The following is a 21,468-nucleotide window of genomic DNA, read 5'->3' as shown; positions in this document are numbered from 1 at the left end:
AGCATCCAGGCAGACCTGGTGCTGGAGAAGGATCTAAGAGTTCTACATCTTGATCTGAAAGCAGTGAAAAGACTGTCTCATAGGTAGCTAGTTAGAAGGGGGTTCTCATTGCACACTCCAACAGTGACACACTTCCTCTAACAAGGCCGTACCTCCTAATAGTGTCACTTCCCATGGGCCAAGCATATTCAAACCACCACAAAAGTATACATAACTTAATAAGTTGTTTTTCAGCTACAGTAAAGAAGGAGATGTTGATAAATACCACAACAAAGATGTTCAAGGTATAATGCTAAGTGAAAAGACATATGCAAAATGTCCCTAAATTGTTTTTTTTTCTCATTCTGGCCCAAAGATTTATTTATGTATTATATTTAAGTACACTGTAGCTGTCTTCAGACACACCAGAAGAGGGAGTCAAATCTCATTATGGATGGTTGTGAGCCACCATGTGGTTGCTGAGATTTGAACTCAGGACCTTTGGAAGAGCAGTCAGTGCTCTTAACGGCTGAGCCATCTCTCTAGCCCTGTAAGTTGTTTCATAGAAAAATCCCCCAAAAGCAAATATCGAGAGACAGAGAGCAGACTTATCCTTTCCAGGTATGGAAGGGAAGATTGACAGTGGCTAGGTTTCTTCTGTTTGTTTGTTTGTTTCTTAATAAGTACAAGATTTCCTTTTGGGATTAATGAGATTGTTTTCTTTTTTGGAACTGAATGGAGGTGAAACTTGTATGGTAATGGGAATGGATTAACTATTCAGATTTTACATTATAAACAGCCTGGTCTACAAAGTGAGTTCCAGAACAGCCAGGGCTATACAGAGAAACCCTGTCTCAAAAAGAAAAAAAAAAAAAAAGTTTACTGTGGTACATGCCGTATGACTTTTACTCCTGTTTAAAAAATAAAAAAAATAAAAGAATAGAAACCAAGACCAAGGGGAAAGGGAAATCAGGACCATCACCGAATAAAGAATTTTAATAAATTTTGGGAGTTGGAAAATATCTGGAGTGGAGGAGGTTGTGAGACTTGGGGTGAGGTTAGTGTAGAGTTGGTACCAGTAACAATCAAGCCAGTGTACTGAAGAAACAGGAAGGTCAAGGTGAGGAGATGGTGAGGGCATCTGTCAGGTACCAATAGATGAGGATGTGCTCAAATTTAGTATACAAAAATTTAGTTTACATAAATTTGGATGTTAAGGACCTGTTTCCTATCTCCAATAGCCAGGGCACTCAGTTGTCCTCTGGGCAACAGAGATAGAAGCAGCAGGGCTCAGGGTGAGATGTCATCCACAAGTGAAGATGGGTTATGGGCAAGATTCAGCTCTCTATGGGCAGGACTATGGACGAGACTCCAGCTCTCTTCCCAGAATGCTAGGACAGAGCTTGCATCAGCCCTATACCCTGCCTCAGGCAGAGGCCTGGAAGGGTTCTTTCTGGAGAAACTGACTTATCCTACGGAAAATAGCTGGCACCTCATTTGTGGGATCTCCTGAGGGAGAAATTCACACACACACACACACACACACACACACACACACACACACTACAGGCTGCTTGGGATGGCTTCACCACAATTCAGAGCTTCTGCCATTAACTGATGTCTCAGTCTTAGTGATCAAAATCTAGATTCTCTTTAGATGAAACTTCTGCTAGAAAAGAGAACCAAATAAAAAGAAAGAAGGAAAAAGGGAAATAAACATTTAGTTCAAATTCAGAAACACTCATTCAGTTATAACCCTTTGGGGAGATAAGGATATTAAATACCTAAAAAAAATGTTAGTTGCTACAGAAATTGGTTCTTCGGGTAAGAGGAAGGAGCTTGAAAGTCAAACCAAAATGGAATGAAAGTTAGAAGAACTCTGAGACAGTAAGACGTTAGGTTTCAGAGATGACAGAGAATCAACCCAGGAGCTGAGGATGGCCTGAAGACTCCCCAGAATCGGTTCTAGATCAAAAAATGACTACTAAAATGGTGGTGGTGGGGGGAGGTGGAGAAGCAAAGAAGAGGGAGACAGACACAAACACGTACATACATGTGTATGCGCACACACACACACACACACACACACACACACACACACACACACACAGTGTGGAGAGAGAGGGAGACAGAGATAGGGCAACAGATGCACAGAGAGACAGAGACACAATACATACACATGCAAAGAGGGGGGGAGGGACAATGGCAGAGGGTGACAGAGACAAAAACAAAGACAGAGAGATGGGGAGAAAGACAGGCACACAGGGACAGAGAGAGGCATATACACACATGCACACACACAAGGAGAAAAACACACACAGATACACACACACAGAGACACACACACAGACAGACACACAGACACACATACACACACTGACACAGAATCATCCTTTTGAATTTTTAGAACTAGGATGTCCCAAAGCTTTAAAAAAAAATGTCTCATACAATGTCTTGATCTAAGAACAGTGTTGGGCTTCTCTGCAGTAACATTGGATGCTAAAGAGTAAGAAAAATAAAAACCCAAATGATAACAGCAGCAGCAGCAACGACAGCAGCAGCAGCAACAACAAAGACACAATGTCTTGAACTCTCCTAGAGAAAAATGTTTAACTGAAATCTCACAGTCAGCTCCTTTGAAACCCTGCAGTGAAATGAGAATTAAAATATTTCTAGGGATATAGAGACTAAAATTTTACCTGGTGCACCCAACCCCGGGAGTTATTGGAAAACACATTTCCACAGAACCAGGACATAAATCAAGAACGTAGAAGAACAGGGATTGGGAAATACAGACATCATACAATATAGGGACACAGCCAGAGGGACACCAAGAGATGCATCAAGGGAGACAAGAGATCAACAGTTCCAGACAGAACAGCACCAGGAGAAGAAATGAAAGGTGGTCTTTGTGGCTGACATGTTTAGAAAGTAGTAAAATGTACATAACAGCCAAATCGTTACATTCCTAAAAACAAAAGCAAAACCATAAAAGTCACAGAGAAAACCAAGTAGGACAGTGGCACAGGCAGTGGCTAACTCTTGGAAAGACAGACACCAGCCTTCAGGATAGGAAAGACAGTTGTGCTGGGCAAACTGACTCCTGGGTGAAAAGAGAAGGGTACACACAGTTCTGGAAATGCAAGAGTTGATTAGCACATTAAGCCAAAGCCATGACAGTTGGGGAGAAGCGTGGGGGCAGAGGGGAGTTATGGGAGCTGATCTTTGTTTCTGCTGGTGTTTAAAACTGATGTGTCAAGTGATTAAAGCAAAGACCTACGATTTTAAACAAAATGTAGATGTGACTATCAGAAGGAAAACTAGAAGAGGTGGATGTGTCGCCCCCTAGGAGCAGATATGGGGAGTGACAGTAGACTGGTCATGGGCGGGGCTAACGGGGAGATGCCATTTTGTTGGAGGTGCTTTTGGCAAATCTTTCAGTACCATTGACTATGTTTAAAACACAAATGCAAATTATTAGTTAAAAATGAAAAATCAGTCAAGTATGCTAATCAATAATACACATGCCAAGAATGATTGTCACAGGTGGTTTCCCTGTACTCAGACACCTAATGAACTCAAGTAATGAAAGCGGCTGGCATTTACTGGACATTTAAGATGTGCTACTCTGCTATGCCTCAGCTGATCCTTAAAATAACCCTGCAACTTGAGCTTCTTTCTCCATTTAAAGACAGAAGGTGTTATGAGCTCAGGGTCTCAGCCAGCAGTGTGGAACATGAGTTAAACAGCCCAAGGGGACCCCCCCACAAACCCACTTGATACCACTTTGAAACCACCTACCCCAGAAAACAAAAGGTGTTGAGCATATGAGGGAGTTAGAACATTGGAGCATTGTTAGCAGGGAGTGAAAACAGTATGGCTACCGGGAGAAGCAGCGTGGTGGTCACTCACATGTTAGAAACAGGCTACATATAATCCAGCAATTCTCCTCCTGGGTGTGTATCCTCATCACCCCATTCCCGTGGATAGCAGGGTCTCAGAGAGAGGTATATGCACCTGTGTTCCCAACAGCATTACTTTCCATAGTTTAAACTGAGTGTCTAGAGAGGACTGTGATATGTAGTATAAAAGGGCTGATATTCCAAAAGAAGGAGGGGACCTTTAATACATGAAGGTCATATATACAGACAGACAGATAGACAGACAGACAGAGTACAAAGTACAAAGGCAAAATACTTCCATAAGGCACTTAGGGCAGTCTGGGCTGTGTAGGAGGAACCAGGGAGCGATTGTTAATAGGCTCAGTGGTTCAGTGCAGTAGGTTGAAGAGGTTCTGGGCATGGATGCTGGCAATGAGGCACAACATGAATTTATTGAATAACACACAACACTGTTATTATAGGTAATCTATACTATATATAGTTATAATAGAGGTTTTATGTGTATGTGTACAGCATATGTAAAGCCACTCACTCAGAACTGGGATATGGGGGAGGTACAGGAAGTACTGGGAGGGGGGCTGTTGTAAGGACGGCACAAGTGACTCAGAACAGTGTGGTGCTGGTGCTAAGGGTACTGGGGAAGCTGAGCAGTTTCCTGGGCGACCACTGTGTGACATTCTAGAAGATGGTTCATCACTTGTGCCCAATCCTCCACCAAGGATGGTCTCCTTCCTTTCTGCATATTCTTTCTGGAGCATACTTCCCAATTTTGCTGCTGCTCACAGCTGCTGTTTCCTTTTGGGTTATGAGAAGCTAATTTTATTTTTCTCTCATATGAAAAGATAAAGTTGAGTTTTTTTTTAAATTTGTAAAATAGAGAAAAACAATGTATTTTTCAAACACGGTCATGCCTTACTTAGCCTTGGTTACTTTTAAATGTATTTTATGATGGTATGTTTTCATGTATGTGTGTGCATGTATGTATGTTTATGTGTGTGCCGTGCACATGCCTGTGCATGCAGAGGCCAAAGGACAACTCAGGTGTCATTCCTCACATGCTCTCTCCTTTTCTCTCCCTTTTTCCCTTTCTGTTTTCAGACAGGATCTTTCACTGGCTTAAACTCACCCAGTAGTTAGGCTGGCTGACCAGTGAGCACCAGGGCTCTGCCTGTCTCCACTTCTCCAGGGCTGGGATTAGACTCACAATACAGCACAGGCCCTGCACTTGGGTTCTGGGCACTGGATTGAGGTTCTCTCACTCCCAAGGCAAACATTTACTGACTGAGCTACCTTTCGAACTCCTACCTTACTATATTTTAATCAAATAAACACACATGTGTAGTTTAAGCCTTCAAATAGTAACACAGCCTTTCATAAGCTTCTTCGCAGGCGTTAGCTCTAACTCCTCTGGCTCTGGCTAGAGTCCTTGCCATACTTCTCAGTAAGATGTTTACATGACTTCTCTGGCATTTTGTATTTCTTATCCAGTATGTCTTGAGTATATTCCCATTAAAAATAAGAATGTGTTCACTCACAGGCTCTTCCTCACCTCAGGTCCACTCTGCCCCTCCTTCATGTAGTGACATCGCCTGTTGATAACCTCATTTGTCATAACAATTACATTGTATTCCCTTTGCTCTCCCTCATCCTCCTCAACTTCCTGCCCCCAACCTCATCATGGAATTCATGATTTCCTCCCCTCTTTGCTTGGTTTTCTACTTACCCATCACCATTATTCCTCCAGCCCTTTCTCTCACATTCCTCTTTGTTGTTCTCTGCTGAGATATTTTCCTGAGGCCTCCAACCTGGTTGGTGGTGCTCTGGCTGGGTGCTTGATTGTCTACTCCAGTTTCCCCATCTTTATCATTCTATGACTTCTAGTCTTTCACTTCCTGTAATAGACCAGCTATGTATTCTTGTCTTATTTAGTTTATTCCCTAATCTTGACTGAGCATACTGCTTATTTCTTTTGCATGTGTGTGTGTGATATATCATACACCACATTGATGATGTATGTGGGTACAATATCATGTGCCCATGGAGGCCAGAGGAAGGTATCCAGTTCACTCTGCCCTACTCCTTCACTGGACTTGAAGCTAGGCTGTTAGCTAGCAAGTCTCAGTGGTCCTTCTGTCTCTCCTTCCCACAGGACGCTAGAGTTACCAGGCAGGTGTGCTGGCATGTCCAGCCTTTTACACGGATGCTGGAGATTTGAACTCAGGTCATAATACTTGCACAGCAAACACTCAGATCGACTGAGCCAGCTCCTCAGCTTGGTTTATTTACTATAACTTTTTTTGTTTATTTGTTTTGTTTTTATTTTGAGACAGGGTTTCTCTCTGTAGCTCTGGACATCCAGGAGCTCACTCTGTAGACCAGGCTGGCCTCCAGCTCAGAGATCCTCCTGCCTCTGCCTCCGAGTGCTAGGATTAAAGGCACCACTGCTGCCACCACCACCACCTGACTTTACTATTACGTTTTAAAGAAAGAGTGAAACAAACAAACTATCAAAAGGTAAAAACCTTTGGGCCAAATCTGGAACTTAGCAGCCTAGAAACACCATTCATGTTAAGCTCCCCATGCATTTTCCAGATAATTCCATTTTATCTGCCTGTTAAGATCACAGTGAACCCATCCCCCAGGACAACACTCCTGTGTGTCCTGGCCTGGCATGAGGCACCTGCCTATACCCAGCAGATGCCAATCAACACTTACCTTAATAATACCTTAGCCTCAACACCCAAGGTTTAAGTTGCATTAATCACCTAATAAAGAAATCTTCACAAGTGCTAATTACTGACCCAGCCCTCATGCTGGACCCATTTCAAAAGGTGGCATCTTAGAAGCTATCGTGCTTATAGTCAGTCATTCAACAAACATTTATTGTCTACTTGTAGGCAAGACACAATTCCAGGGCTTTCACGCAGGCTATCTGCTTCGGTCCTCACAGCAGTCTTGTGAAGTGGAAGTTCTTGACCTTTGTAAATGAGGAAACAGTGGGAGAGAAACAGCTTCTGCAGCATCCACTCAATACACGGATGCACACGTTCTGGCTGCTAGGAGACAGAAATGTGACACGCACAGGCATGTGTCCCTGGCCTCTTGGATCTTCCAGTTTACCTCGTGATGATGAATATTGAACACATATATTTGAGATTACTGTCTAATATACTGTAAGGACATCTAAAGGAGGCCACTTGTTGTGGCCTGGAGAATTAGAGGCAGCTCTCTGGAGGTCCCACATTTCTGTCTGTCAAATGAGGGAGATTGGAAGCCAGATGAAATGAAGTGGAAGGGACAGAGGGAAGGCCAAACAGAAGTTAAGGCTCAGAGGTAGGAATGGGATTTGCCTAAGGGAGGAGCTGAAAGACCAGAGTGGCAGCCCTAAGAAAAAGAAGGCCCATGGCTGTACAGAGACCAACCAGGGAGCATCTTGTAAAGTATTGTGTGTTCTCTAAATGAACCTGCCGATTATCTTGGTGGAGGAGCTGAAGGGTTTGCAAACAATTAGGGGGTGTGTGGTAAGATACATTTTGTAAGAATTCATTGTTGTTCAGACTCTGATGGAGGGCATGCCATTGGAAGAGCTCAGAGAAAATGGCTCTCCAAACAGCCATGAGAGGGGATACTGCATAAAACAAGGATGCCAGTGGAGAGTGCAGAGGGAAGGGAAGGATTCAGGAGGCAGTGAGCAAGAGCTGTGTTCAAGGCCATGCAGATCAGAGCTCGGTTCTGAACAGAGCCACTGTTCTTCCTGCCTAGTAACTTGTTATCATTGTGACCAAAATACTTGAGAAAACAACTTAAGGAGGTGAAAGGTTGTTGTCAGTCCATGGTCACTTGGTTCCATGTGCTTGGGAAGAGCACTATGGCAGGGGGAATCTTCATGGCAGACAAGAAGAGGAAAACAAATCAGAAAAGGGTCGGGACTATGTATGTGTATACTTACATACATATGTATATATGTGTACACACATACATATATACATACATACACGCATTATATAAAATATAGTAAATATATAATATGTATGTATATGTACACACACACACACACCTGTACCTAGTGACCTACCTTCTACTAGGGACCACCCGCTAAACTTTTGAACCATCCTTAAGCTATGCCACCAGGTGGGGACTTGTATTCAGAACATAAAACTGAGGGTGGCACTTTTCAAATTCAAACTCTAACATGCTTCTCTCTGACCAAGAATGGACTGAGCATTTGTAGTTTTCCGTGTATTGTTTGGGGATGATGAGTTATATACAAATGTCCCTTGCCTGGAAGAGTCTCCATATTATGTTGTGTAGTGTGTCACTCACTGAGTGAGTAAGACCCAAACACAGTTACTGCCTTTAATAGCACACAGCCTGACAACCTCAGCTGCAATGCAAACAGGGTCCCAAACCAAAGGGAAGTACAGGGAAGTTCTAGAATTGTACACAAGTCTCATAGTCACAGTTACAGGACTGTCCTTGACTTGTTGGATATACTAAAAGCAGCAAGATGTTTGATTGTCCCCAAACTAGGATATGGATTTCTAAGGAGACAAAACCACTTTTAGAGTGGCCCAATTCTCTGTTGCTACCAGAAATTGTAGTCTTCAGGAACAAGTGAAACTTGTTTTGACATTTGAAACTGGATTTATATTTTATTAAAATTTAGATATTGTGCCAAATCATTTAACTTCATGGATTATCAGTCAATGTTTAAAAACCTTTATGTAGTCAGAACACAGACATGTTGCCTGGATTTCCTATGTCACATTTGTTAGAACATGATTTGAAAAGAGGACTTGTCTCTCAGAAGCAGTCGGTAAGCACTTGATGTGGGCCTCTGCTTTTCAGTTTGAAAAGAGAGTATAGGCACTGAAGACCCCATTCATGGCTCTTGACTGGGGTTCCCCTGAGGATGACCCTGGAACCCAGATGCAAGTATTTGTGACCTTTCCAAAACTGTCAAGTAGACAGGACAGGGACCAAAGAATGAAAAAAGAGTGTTGCGGTGACACAGAGTTGTTCTTTAAAGACAAAACCTTCTATTTCCTGGTCTTAGAGTGGTTGTAACTGCATGAAGAAAGCAAGTCCCATTCAGAAATATGTGGCTAGGCCTTGGCTGATGGACAGAAAGTGTAAAGACAACTTGCAGATGGCACTGAGAGACACAATCCTCTTTACTATAACTCCTCTAGAGTTGACTCAATACTTTTGCTGGCTTTTGCCCTGTTGGGATCTTTAGGTCCATGAGTAGTCAATGTGTTACTGTAGATTGTGAATGCATACACTTTTTCGTTGTTGTTTTTAAGAGTGTGATCCAAATCCTCCTTTCTGTTACTAAGTAGGAAGCAACTGAGAGAACAAAGCTCTCTACAGTGTCAATGATGCGAGTAACTTCTTTGCTGACCTAAAGGGAAGTTTTCAAAGACCACGAGGCTATTTCCCCAGGTTTTGGTGGATTAGCCACAAATACACATTGGAATTTAGACAGCAGTATTTATATTTCTCCACCACTTAAAAATAATTCTAAAATAAAGCTCAGTAAACTATAGTCTGGGGCCAATATCTGAACTCCCCCTGTTTTTGTAAGTAAAGACCCCATACAGGTGTAAACCCAAATATTAGTGTCCAGCCCCTTATTGGAAAAGGATTGTTAACCCAGGGCCTGTTTGTATTTTAGTAATGAATTATCATTCACCTAAAGGGATTAGACTGAATTACCCAATAACATGGCAGGTGTGAGGGGGCAGGTCTTTAGAATTCTTATTCTCCCCTAATGAGGGTTCTCTTCTCCAAGGCAAACCCAGCCCACCCTTGCAAGCGATGTTCCTCATTTCTTCTGAAAAGCTCCCCATTTCCCCTCTCCTTTTAGTTTCTCCTTCCTGTTCACTTAGAGGTGGGACTGGGGCACATGGCAGGAGCTTAGAACTGTCAGCTTCTAACTCCTGTGGACTTGGCCGATACCTGAGCACACCTGGTGCCTCATCGAGGCCAGGTGTTCCGGGTTCCTGGTTGGCTCTGCTGCCTGGCACCATGGAGGGTGGGGAAGGGCAGAACGGCCAATGTGATGATGTCCTGGTCATTGGGAAATCTCGTGTTGGAGAGGAGGCAAGGGTGGAGGGCACACCTATAGATCGGCTTGTGCTGGAGTTGGGGAGTAGAGAGAGATAGAGAGAAGCCCCTGGGCTCATGGGAAGTCTTGGCCATGGAGCACTGAGTAAGAACTGCTGACTGAAAGGGCAGAAGGAGGCAGTTGGGTCAGGCTCGGAACAGGTGCTGTAGATGAATGAACCAGGCTGAGGTCAAAGGTCTTGTTACGATCCCCCATGTACCTCCTGTACTCCAGTCCTGGCATAAACGATAGGTTATTGCGTGTAATGAACAAAATCCATGTTTTTAGTCCCTGAAATTTCTAGTGAGAGAAGGTGGCAGTCTGGATGGTAGGGTAACATAGTAGGTGGCCCAGATCACAGAGCAGGACAGGAGCCTCTTGCAAGGTCTGAGCAAGGGTGTGTTTTGCTCTGAGTTACATCTTCCAAATATGGCTCTAGCTGCCATACGGGAGACCAGGTCAGAGGCTATTGGAATCGTCTGCAGGAGGGTAGCTGGGAAGAAGCATATTCTAAATTTGCTACGGAGGCAGGCAAGCTTCTCAGAGGCTGGCCTTGGGTGGGATGGAAGAACTCAGGGATGAATCCAGTGTAGTGATTTGGAGTATGGGAGGAAGAGGGTAGAATTACCATTTACTGGGATGGGAAAACTTGTGAACCAGTTGGTCAGTCATGAGTTTGGGTGTGGACATGCCAACTGTCACGTTGCAGATGCTCAGGAGAAGCCGTTGTGAGCGTGGTGTATAGGGGGAGAGGTGGGCTGTGGGTCTCCATTTGGGAATCATCAGCCTAGAGATGGTACTTAGACGCTGAATTGTTTCTTCACAGAGGGAGGGTGGATGCAGAAGAGTAGAGCATGAGAGTACAGGTTTCAGGTCATGATGTTCAGAGGGTGGGGCATCAGGAGGACAGCTGGTATTTATAAACACTAGAACGAGAATATGAGAATCGATATCAGGACATTTACCAAAGCACTATCTGGTAGGGGGTGACAGAACAAGTCCACAGAAAGCTCTCCCAACGGTACAACAGATCCAGGCTGGTGGCCCCATCACCGCCAAGCAAGGGTGATGCTGTGCCCTGCTGTGCTGCTCTCTCAAAAAATGTGAGCGTTGTCTCTAAGCCAATTGTAAATGATGGCCAGGGTCATAGGGTTTTCTAACATGCTGGGCAGTCAGGCAAACAGCTGTAGGAGTGGTTGCAGGGAGACTGGGGGGCTGTAGGTGACAGGCAGGGATAACTCGGGGTGACAGACTCTCTAGCTGCTCCCCAGAAGCCATAGTTATGGGAGAAGCCATAGTTTCCTCAGAAGCACTTGGCACGTTGTCCGGACAGCAAGAGAAGCCAGTGCTGCCATTGATAGCTGTGTGACTTCAGGAAAATTGCTCAATGTCTCCCAAGCTCTATTTCCTCGTCGCTCATGACTAATAATTCCGTCCATGGGGGTATTTGTAAAGATTAAAGAATGTTAAGTACATTAATGCGTGTAGTGAACTGCAAAGCTATATGCAAATACAAGCGTTGGAACTAAGGAGGTCTGTGATTCCTGGCTCCATTTACACAAGAATGGATTGTCACACTTTGCATAAGTGATGGGTTTTCCTTTCTGAAGTTACTTCTTTGAGATCCCTAATCCTTACCATTGGGAGAAAGACTGGGGTTAGGAGAGAGGAGAAGGGTAACACAGGAGGTGAATGACCAAAGCACATTAATACATGTTTGAAAACATCTTAATGACACCCATTATTTTGTACAATGAGTTAGGCTGGTGGGGGGGAGACAAAATCGATATTTTAGAGAAAAAAAAAAGCTTCACAAACTGAAAGTGTCTTCCATTATTTGCTTTAGAGTTAAAGCATGAGCCACCATCCTTGGACTGGGAACACAAGAAAGACATTTCACTTCCCCCATCAATGATTTCTCTCTCCCTCCGGTTCCTTATCTGCCTCCTCCTTATCTCAGAAAAGCCTTTAGCCGGTTGCCAGGAGAGATGGCTGATCTTTCTCTTCTGCCTCCCGCAATGCTGATAAAAAGCAGGAGGGGGCACAAGGGATGGAAACAATTCTGGTCCTGCCAGCCTCAGTCCAAGGAGCATTTTAGGCCAGGGGATGGGGTTCCCCTGCTGGGGGCGGGGAGATCAGTAGGTCTGTGTGTTCCAGTCTCGACAGTCCAAAACCCTCTCTTGACATTGGGAAAGTCAGTGAGTTGGATTCAAGCTTTAGGGACTCTTTGGCTGCAGTCTGGTTACTTCTGCATGCAGCCACTAGATGGCAATGTCTTCCTAACCCTAAAGCAAGGTTTTGCTTTGGAAAAATGCCAAGTTTTAACACAGACAAACCACACACACACACACACACAGACACACAGACACACAGACACACAGACACACACAGACACACACACACACACACACACAGACACACAGACACACAGACACACACACACACACACACACACAGAGACACACACACACACACACACACACACACACACACACACACTTGTTCTCCCCTAAAGTGCAAAATAATATCCATATCAATAGGGAAGCAAAGAACGTTCTTTCTGAAAACTCTGGGTAAGTTAGTGATGCAGACAGACAGGGCACCTGCTGGAAGGAGGCATATTTGTGAGGACTGAGGTCTTCATTGAAGATGTCTTCAGTGGCTGCAGACAGTGTCATCAGGGAGCTATGGGAACTGTTGGGTATTAGGAAGCTGCAGAGGTCATGGAGATGTGCCCTAGATGGAAGGTTTGTGTGAAGAACCCTGCAAAACTCTGGCCCATGCCAAGTGCCGCCTGGCCTTGCAGAAGTTGGCCTTGCAGACACATGCCCAGGGCTGGCTGTTAAGACTGTCCTGGCAGAATCAAGGACCTCCTTTGCAGGCAAGGAATTCAGAGAGAGACAGTGCGATGGGAGCCTTCTCTTGTAGATGGGGAAACTGAGGTCAGAGCAAGGAAGGTCTCTGGAGTCTGTCTTCTTGCTAAGTTTCTTTGCATGTAAACAGCCCAATTGACTTTAAATGGCTTTTCCCAATGTCTCATGCTCTTTGATGAGCTAGCATAGCTTCTTAAGCTTCCTGGCTCCAGCTTGCCAAGCGCCAGTGTCTATGCAAACCCGGGCATGCTGCAGTGGTTGAGGTTCCAATAGCAGATGAATATGTTCAAAGCCATCCAGCAGCCAAGTGATCCGGTAGAGGAGAAAAGTCATTCCAAGTAATCGCTTATTAACTCGCCAAGCAATCTCACATCTCACCGTAGATGCTTTGCAGCTAATAATGATAATAATAAGTACTTATTTAGTGCTTCTTGTAGATCAGTCTCCATTTTAATCAGTTAGTATCATAGAGCCACATTATTCCAACAACACCATGAAATAGATCCTACTGCCATTTTTTTGAGTCAGGAGCTGTCTGTCTATACAGCTCAGGCTGTCCTGGAACACAGGAGAAATGCCCCCCCCCCCCCCCGCCTCAGTTTCCACAGTGCTTGGATTACCGATATCTGCTGACAAATTTGGTTCAGTTATTACTCTGTCTGTGTTACAGGTCCAATAGGGTAAATCAGAGAAGGTAAATAACTCGCCTACGGTTACACAGCTGGAAGGCACAGAGCCAACATCACACCCTGCTTTGCCTAACTCCAGAGCAGATCTTTTAGCATTCCTGCCATGAAGTTGCTTATGACACTTTCTCCCATGTGTAGGCTCTGACAGAGGCACTTGTCAGAGTTTCGGACCAGAGCACCAGTCAGCATCTTATCATTTTCCGATTGTGACATGGTGGCCCAGGGGTGGTGAGCAGGCTCAGGGCTTGGAGACTTGGTGGCTTCCAAGTCACACCTACAGGCTACTCAGAACGTGAACGTGTGGGACGAAAGAGTTGCTTGTAGACAGAGGCCAGCACCAACAGGCAAGACACTGCTGGATCTGTTTGGGGGCAAGCACAGGAGGAGTGGGTATCTCAGGGGACAAAAGGACAATAGCACAAAGAGGTAGTCTGTGTATAAAGGGCCACCCTGTTCTGGGGTCTGAGTGTCACCTTGATACAAAAGGACTTAGCATGTGGCAGTAAGGACTGACTACTCCATCTCCATCTTGTGGGAGACAGTGTCTCAAATGAAGAAATAGATGCCATGGGCTAGGCGTGTAACATGGTGGAAGGGTTCTTGCTTAGCATGTGTGAAGGTCTGGGGTCCCTTGGCACTAGAAACAAAAACAGAAACGAGGAACACAGAGGCCAGATTAAAAATGGGCTTCAAAAATCCAGGTTCCTGTTTTACCACAAAAGGCTATGACATTGAAGTGGAAGCATGTGAGATGCAGATGACTAGTCACCGGCTGCCAGTGCCGAAGTTACTGGTACACAAGTAGTACCGAGATTTCCAGTCCGACAGACTGGATTCCCAGATCCACGCCACCCTCTTTTACATTATGACCCTTGGGCAAACTATCTAGTGTCTACTGAGTCTCTATTTCCTCATATTTAAAAGAGGGAAAATTCAATATCTGCCCCAACGTTGCTGAGAGCACTAAACAGATGAAGTACACAACGTACCTGGTTGGCCACACTGTCTGGCTGCCGTGCCTAATAAACAGTAATGGGGATGATGAGGACGGTTGCTATACAGGCCCACCCTGGAAGTCTTGTTATACAAGTCTGGCAACCCGAGTTCAATCCCCAGGACCCACGTAAAAAAAGTGTCCACAAAAATGTCCTCTGATCTCTACAATTGTGTCATGGCACATCATATACCCTTATCTTATCTATGGATGAACACACACACACACACACACACAGAGTAGTAAAAAAATAAATATATATATATATATTTAAAGGGACCAGAAATAGAAGAGAATAAAAGAAGGAAACTCCCTAAGGACACCTCTTTCCAAGAAGAGAAACCATGATTCTATAATAGGTTTGAAAAACCAAGTATGGCTTTCTTGATGATATGCTAGTACCAGGATGTAAAAAAAGCCAGAGAGAGTCATAGTAATTGCTGGATCCACCTGCATACTACTCAGTCCTCCTCCACGCACCTGCCACACAGGCTGAGGTTCTACCATGAGGACAGTAATCAGGTAGAAGGGTCTGCAATGTTCTCATTCTCCACATTTAACTTCAGGCTGCCTGTTCTTGATATAAACACAAATGAGAGCTGACAACTCATTTTCTTCTTTTGTATTACAGAAGGGACCTGTTATTGTGGAAGACTGGGAAAAAAATAGGCTAGGCAAAATTAGGAAGATACTACAGCCTGAAACCCAGTCATCTGCATGTAACTACCATTAGAATGTTGGCCTTCACTTTGTCATTTCCTTTTATCAAAATGGTTTTCTCTTGTGGAATGTAATATTATGTACACCACTACTTTTCCTTTTTGGATAATGATTTTTAACTCTCCCCTAGGAAATCTTTTCCCAGAGTTGTGAAGAATTTGCCTAAACCCTTTTATAAAATGTGTATGTTAATAATCCACCTCCAAGCTGATCTCTGTGTATGGCAGATAGAAGAAGGAACAAGTTCTATTTCCTTTTCAAATGAATTTTCAGTGACAACCAAGCCATGTTCTCTCCAGCATTTCTCAGTTTGACCTTTTCTCGAAAACTCTGTTGGCCACACATGGGCGGATCTCTCCACTGGTTGCTGCTGTGATCCAGCAGTCTGTCTGCATGCTGTCTATAAAGGAAGAGGCTATGCTTTTCTGCGAGGTATCTGCATGCTGTCTATAAAGGAAGAGGCTATGCTTTTCTGCGAGGTAACAATGAACCTCAACAATTCACGGATAAACTAATTTTCCCCTTGGCAGATCCCAGGAGATGTATCATGGCACATGGCCTTTCCAAGGTGGAGTCAGCACTGTAGGGAGAGCTCTCCATGCAGGCTACAGACTGGAAATGGTCCATGGGCTTCACTGACTCATCGTGCAAACATCATCCATCATTCCCTTCCTCTTACAGTTCATATGTCATAACCAGTCAGGGAGCTCCACCCACCTGCAAAGGGCAGTGATGTGCTGGCTGCCATGTGCCTGGAAGGGGAGGATGCTATTGGAAAACACGAGTGACGACTGTCTCCATTTATTTATCCCTGAATGAAAATGACAGTCTTAATCACTACAGTTTAACAGCAAGATGCCGCAGCCGGTAGAGCAGGCCCTCCAACTCTGCTTTGCCTTCTAGAAGGTCACGGCTTGCCTTGAATCTTGGTAACTCTGTATGAATGTAAGAAAGTGGTTACGAGCTTTCAAAGTCTTTTTAGGAGGTGGGAGCTAGATTTGTCTCAGCTGGTCAAATGCTTGCCATACAAGCATCCAGGATCTGCATTCAGATCTTCAGCATCCATGTAAAGATCTTGCCCTGATGGCCTTCTCATCACTGGGGAGATAGAGACAGAGACTTTCTGGGGACATGCTGGCCACCGAGTGTAGCCAGTTGGTGAGTTTTTCAGGTTCAGTGAGAGAATGTCTCACAAGAATACATATACATGAACAACATTAGGCAGAATGAGTTGGTTGTATTCATATATTTGTAACAACAATTAATGAAAGAAGGGGCCATGAATTTGAGAGACAGCAAGGAGGGGTTTGGAGTGAAGAAATGGAAGGCTGAAACAGTATTATACTCTAATCTCAAAAAAAAAAAATTAAAAGAAGTAAACGAAATAAGAAAAAAGATTCAGAACAGATGCAGAGACCCGCAACCAAGCATTAGGTGGAGCTCAGGGGAACTCCATGGGAGGGGGAAGAGGGAGGATTGTTGGAGCCAGAAGGAGTGGAGGGGACCATGAGAACATAAGAACATGGCTCACAGAATTAACTAGGCAGGGATCATCGGGGCTCACAGACACTGAAACAACCACAGCACCTACTTGGGTCTATGTTGGTCATGGTTGTGTAGCTTGGTGTTCTTGTGGGACTCCTAACTGTGGGAGCCGGGTGTTTCTGACTCTTGCCTGCTCTGGGACCATTTCCTCCTATGGGGTTGCCTCCCTCATCCAGCCTTGATCTGAGGTTTGTGCCTAGTCTTATTGTAACTTGCTATGCTGCGCTAGGTTGATATCCCTGGGAAGCTTGCTCTTTTCTGAAGGGACCCAGAGGAGTGGTTTGGGGGGAAAGTGGAGGAGGGGAGCTGGGGGAGAGAGGGAGGGAACTGGTTAGAATGTGTTGTACGAGAGAGAGAGAGAGTCCGTTAAAAAATACTTACATGTATAAAAATAAAGAATTATGTAATAAGGCAGAAAGTGATCAAGATAGACACCCAGCATAAACCTGTGGCCTCCACACTCAGACACACATATTGTGAGACACACATGTCTTTGAGATCTTATCTGACACATAGCTTCACTGAGAAAGAGAATTAACATTTAAAATAGGGAGTGTTTTAAACCAATAGCATGCGTCTTCATCTTTTGACCCTGGTCTTTTTCACTTCCTCTTGAGAATGTTCTGTGTTCTGGATAGGAGCCTTGCATGCAGCTTGTTAAAAACTTCCCTTCTTTTTTTAATATTAAAAAATTTTTCTTTATAAATGTTTGTGGTTGGTATATAAGCATATGTTCATTTTTCTTTATTGACTTTGCACCCAGAAACATTGTGAAAACTATTTTACACTTATTTTGTGTGTGTGTGTGTGTGTGTGTGTTTGAGAGAGAGAGAGAGAGAGAGAGAGATCCATGTCTGGAGGTCAGAGAACAGCTTGTAAGAACTGTTTTTTTCTTTACACCATGCAGGTTTCGGTGATCGAATTCCATTTATCAGACTTCGCAGCAAACCTCCTTACCTGTGGAGCCATCCTGCCTGCCCTTGGGAAACTTTTGAATTATAAAAGTTGTCTATGGCTTTTCATGGATTTTTGATGAGGGTAAGAGTATGACCTCTCCATCCAATTGACATCGAGATACCTACAGGCCTAACCCCAGACCTGTGGCCTAAGACCAGGCCTTGTTAAAGAGCCCTCCTTGTCTGATAAATGTGGTTCTCACTACTCATCAAAGAAACTTCCCTTTTCAGCAGAAGCTAGCTTAGAAAACCAGCTGTGGTTTTCTGTGGTCAAAATAAAGCAAACAAATGATGGTATGGTGGCCAGCCCCAATGGATACATCACTAACACAACTCCCACACCCAAAGCTCAAGGATCTCACCAACATCATGGGAGATGGGACAGAAAGAGTGTAAGAACCAGAGGACCAGGAAATCTGCTGTGAGATTGTGTCTCTTAAAAAACAAACAAACAAACAAACAAACAAACAAACAGGAAGGCTTTACCCAAGATACCTCAACAATATGGCTGTCTAAAGAAGACCCCAACAATGACAGTGTGAATAGGCATGCTAGCATGGAAGAGGGAACTCTGATAGGGCCACACCCCTGAACAAAAGACTACAGATAACTAACAACTGCCAAGAGAGGGAGAGTTAGTCTTCCCCAGGGATAAGCCCCCATTATAGTTGTTCAATACTAAATGGTCAACCCTGAAATCATATGCATACAAGCATGAGTAAATGGACTCAGCAGATTACATTTATGTATTTATGTACATGTATGTTATACATATATGTATGAGTATATGTATATGATGTATATGTATGCCATAATAATAATTATCATCATCATCAAAGTAAAACAGGTGATGAATATGAGAGGGAGCAAGGGAGAAAAAGAGGGGATTGGAGGGACAGGACACAGCTGGAGTACCTGGAGTGAGGAGCGGGAGGAGGGAAGTGAGGTAACTATGCTTAAAACATTTTTTTAAATTATTGAGGAAAAAGAATATAATCCACAAAACAATTCTTATGTCTCTATTTTTTCTTTCTTTTATTGTGTATGTGTATGTGGAGGTGTGGGTGTGGTGCGTACACACATGTGTGCAGGTGTGAACACCCATGCATGTGTGGAGACCAGAGGAAGACTTTGGGTACCCTGTCTATTACGCCTTAGTTCATTGAGACACCGTCTCTCAAGGAGCCTGATCTAGGCTGGCTGCTGGCTAGCTTGGCAATCTTTCTGTCTCCACTTCTCACATTGGTGGAGTCACAGGTGCCACAGCCATGTCTGAGTGTTAAGGATTAATCCGTTTTTTTGTTTTTTGTTTTTTTTTTAACACAGGGATTCAAGCTCAGGCCCTTATGTTTATACAGCAGGCACTCCTTCACCCTGAGTCGGCTCCCCAGCCTGCCTGTCTTTATCTCTTGTTCTTGTCTCACCCTGTAGATGCTGCTGAATAGAGACCGGCGAGAACCAGCCTCCTTCTTCTACTTGAAGATGCAGAGGGAACATTTTCAAAGTTCCTCCTTTGAACTCATTGTTCAGGATTTTACTGTGGCTACTGAATAGCAGATTATTAATGTACCTTATTTTTCCTAATGTCCAATAGCTTTGCATAGTAAGCCATATGTTGAATTTTAGCAAGTGTTATTTTTCTCCGCATGTATTGAGCTGACTCCTTAGGCTCCTAGACTCACAGTGGGCTCTCCCCTGACAAACCCCTTCGAAGTGGGAAGTAACACAAGTCTAAAATGTGTTTGATACATGGAATCACTGAGCACTGTGGCTCAGGGGCATAGTATCCTGGGGGTTGTCAGCTGCCCCCTGGCCATCCTGGGGTGACTGGGATCAGCCTCATGGCTGCTGCCTAGAGTCTTCAGTGTTTTGCTGCATACTGCTAACCCAAGAAAGGTCAAAATTCAAAATGACAAGTGCAGTTTCTGCTAAATGTGTATTACTTTCACGCCATCAAAAAGTTGAAAAATCATGGGCCTGTTTTGTTGCCGTTGATATACTGGTTTCCAGTAACAGGACATGTATAGCATCATGCATCCTAGTATCCTGGAACAAGTCAGGTTTGCACATTGTGGATTTTCCCTTTACATATTGCTAGAGTTGGTTTATAAATACTTTGCTTAGCTGTTTACACCTGTGTTTACATGTACAATTGCCCTGTGATTTTTTTCTCTCACCCTATTCTTTACTGGATTGTAGTATTGATATTCTAGTTTCACAAAATAAAGAAGGGAATATACCTACTTTTGCTACTTTTTGGAAAATTTTGTACAAGATTGACATCAAATCTTTAAAAATTTAAAAATATCTGGTTGAGCTTAACATTCGGTGACAAGTTTATTTTAAATTTCAGATTTTCCAGTTTTATTTTTTTTTCTTGTGCTAATCTTGGTAAGTAACATTTCCTTGAGGTTTATATTCCTCTGCATTTTGAAGTTTATTGGCAGCTGTTTGTGATACCCTCACGACATTCCGCAAATGTCTCCAACAGACGCAATACAGCCACTCTTCCTCTGCTGACACTAAGAGCGGGGGGGGGGGGGGTGTTCCCCTTTTCTGTCCTGTTTTGTCTGAACAGATTTATTGCTTTTATTAGTTATTACATTTTTATTATGTTTATTTATGAATTGATGAGGGGTACACCAGGCACACACGTGGAGGTTAGAGCACAGCTTTTAGGATTTGGCTCTCTCCTACCATGTGGGGCCAGGAGATTGGGCTGAGGTATTGGGAGCTGGCAACAAGCTCTTTGACTCGTCTCAGCGGCCTCTTTATCAGTTATTTTAAAGAACCAAATTCTGACTTTTAAAAATCTTCTCTATTATCTCTTTTTTCTTTCAGCATTGCTGCTAACATTCTTTTAGGGGAAGACCTAAACAATGTCTATCTCTCCTCTGAAGGTCCAGGCTACTGCCCAAGATACAATGCTACCACAGTTCATCCTGGGGGAAGCAAGGAGTTTTTTAGGCTGCCGTACAGCGAGTGGGCAAGCATGTGCAGGCAGGAACACGGATGGTTCTAAAGCAGCCTCTGGGAGGTCTGCATCCCGAGTGATTCCCCCATGGCTGTGTACTTGGCATGCCACTCTTCAGGGAGTCCGTCCTTGGCTACAGAATGCTAGCCCCTCCCTGAGGCCATATGCAATCAGGGCAGAACTGTATACAACTGGTTGAGATGAGTGGCTGGATACCTGGGTGAGGGCCCCTGACCTTCTCCACCCTCCTCCCATGAAGGAGTGTCAGCAGTAAGCATTTGCAAGTTGAGTTCACGAAGGTGGTGGCAATTTGCCTTGGGGGACAGTCCTGTAAGACATTTCTTTTTCTTGAGTTTAGTGCACATCAGGACAAGACTATTTCACTTCTAAACTCTTCTAGAACTCCTATAAAAAGCACTGTGTCCTCCTGTATCCTTCTCATCTTTGTATTTCCCACTGTCCCATCTCTCCGCTTCATTCTGGGTAGCTTTGACCTCCCCCTCCCCAATGTTCTTTGCACTTGTTTTGAATTTGTTATTAAACCTACCTGTTGAACATTTTGTTTTGGCTATTGGGACTTTAAATGTTACAGTTCTAGAATTGTTATTACCGTTGGTTTGCACCAGGACCTTCCACACGCTGGCCCATGCTCTGGATTTGGGATTTCTTTCTGGCTCCTTTAATTCACAGTTGTTGTCTCTCAGTTCATGACTCATTACTTGCTTGA

The 21,468-nt window shown here is 43.9% G+C and overlaps 1 long non-coding RNA gene across 1 annotated transcript in view; it reads left to right on the top strand.

Moving 5' to 3' along the window:
- Positions 1–21,148, top strand: part of A930006I01Rik (RIKEN cDNA A930006I01 gene) — a 34,164-nt gene extending 13,016 nt beyond the window's left edge. Inside the window, exons 2-3 of the long non-coding RNA NR_040332.1 lie at positions 17,719–17,849; positions 19,199–21,148. This is a non-coding gene — a long non-coding RNA (RIKEN cDNA A930006I01 gene). The remainder of the gene's footprint in view (positions 1–17,718; positions 17,850–19,198) is intronic.
- The last annotated feature ends 320 nt before the right edge of the window (positions 21,149–21,468 follow it).

The sequence above is a fragment of the Mus musculus genome, chromosome 2 (genome assembly GCF_000001635.26).
Source record: "Mus musculus strain C57BL/6J chromosome 2, GRCm38.p6 C57BL/6J".
Taxonomy (NCBI): domain Eukaryota; kingdom Metazoa; phylum Chordata; class Mammalia; order Rodentia; family Muridae; genus Mus; species Mus musculus.
Note: the sequence above shows the minus strand (reverse complement) of the source record. Positions and strands in the feature narration are given on the sequence as shown.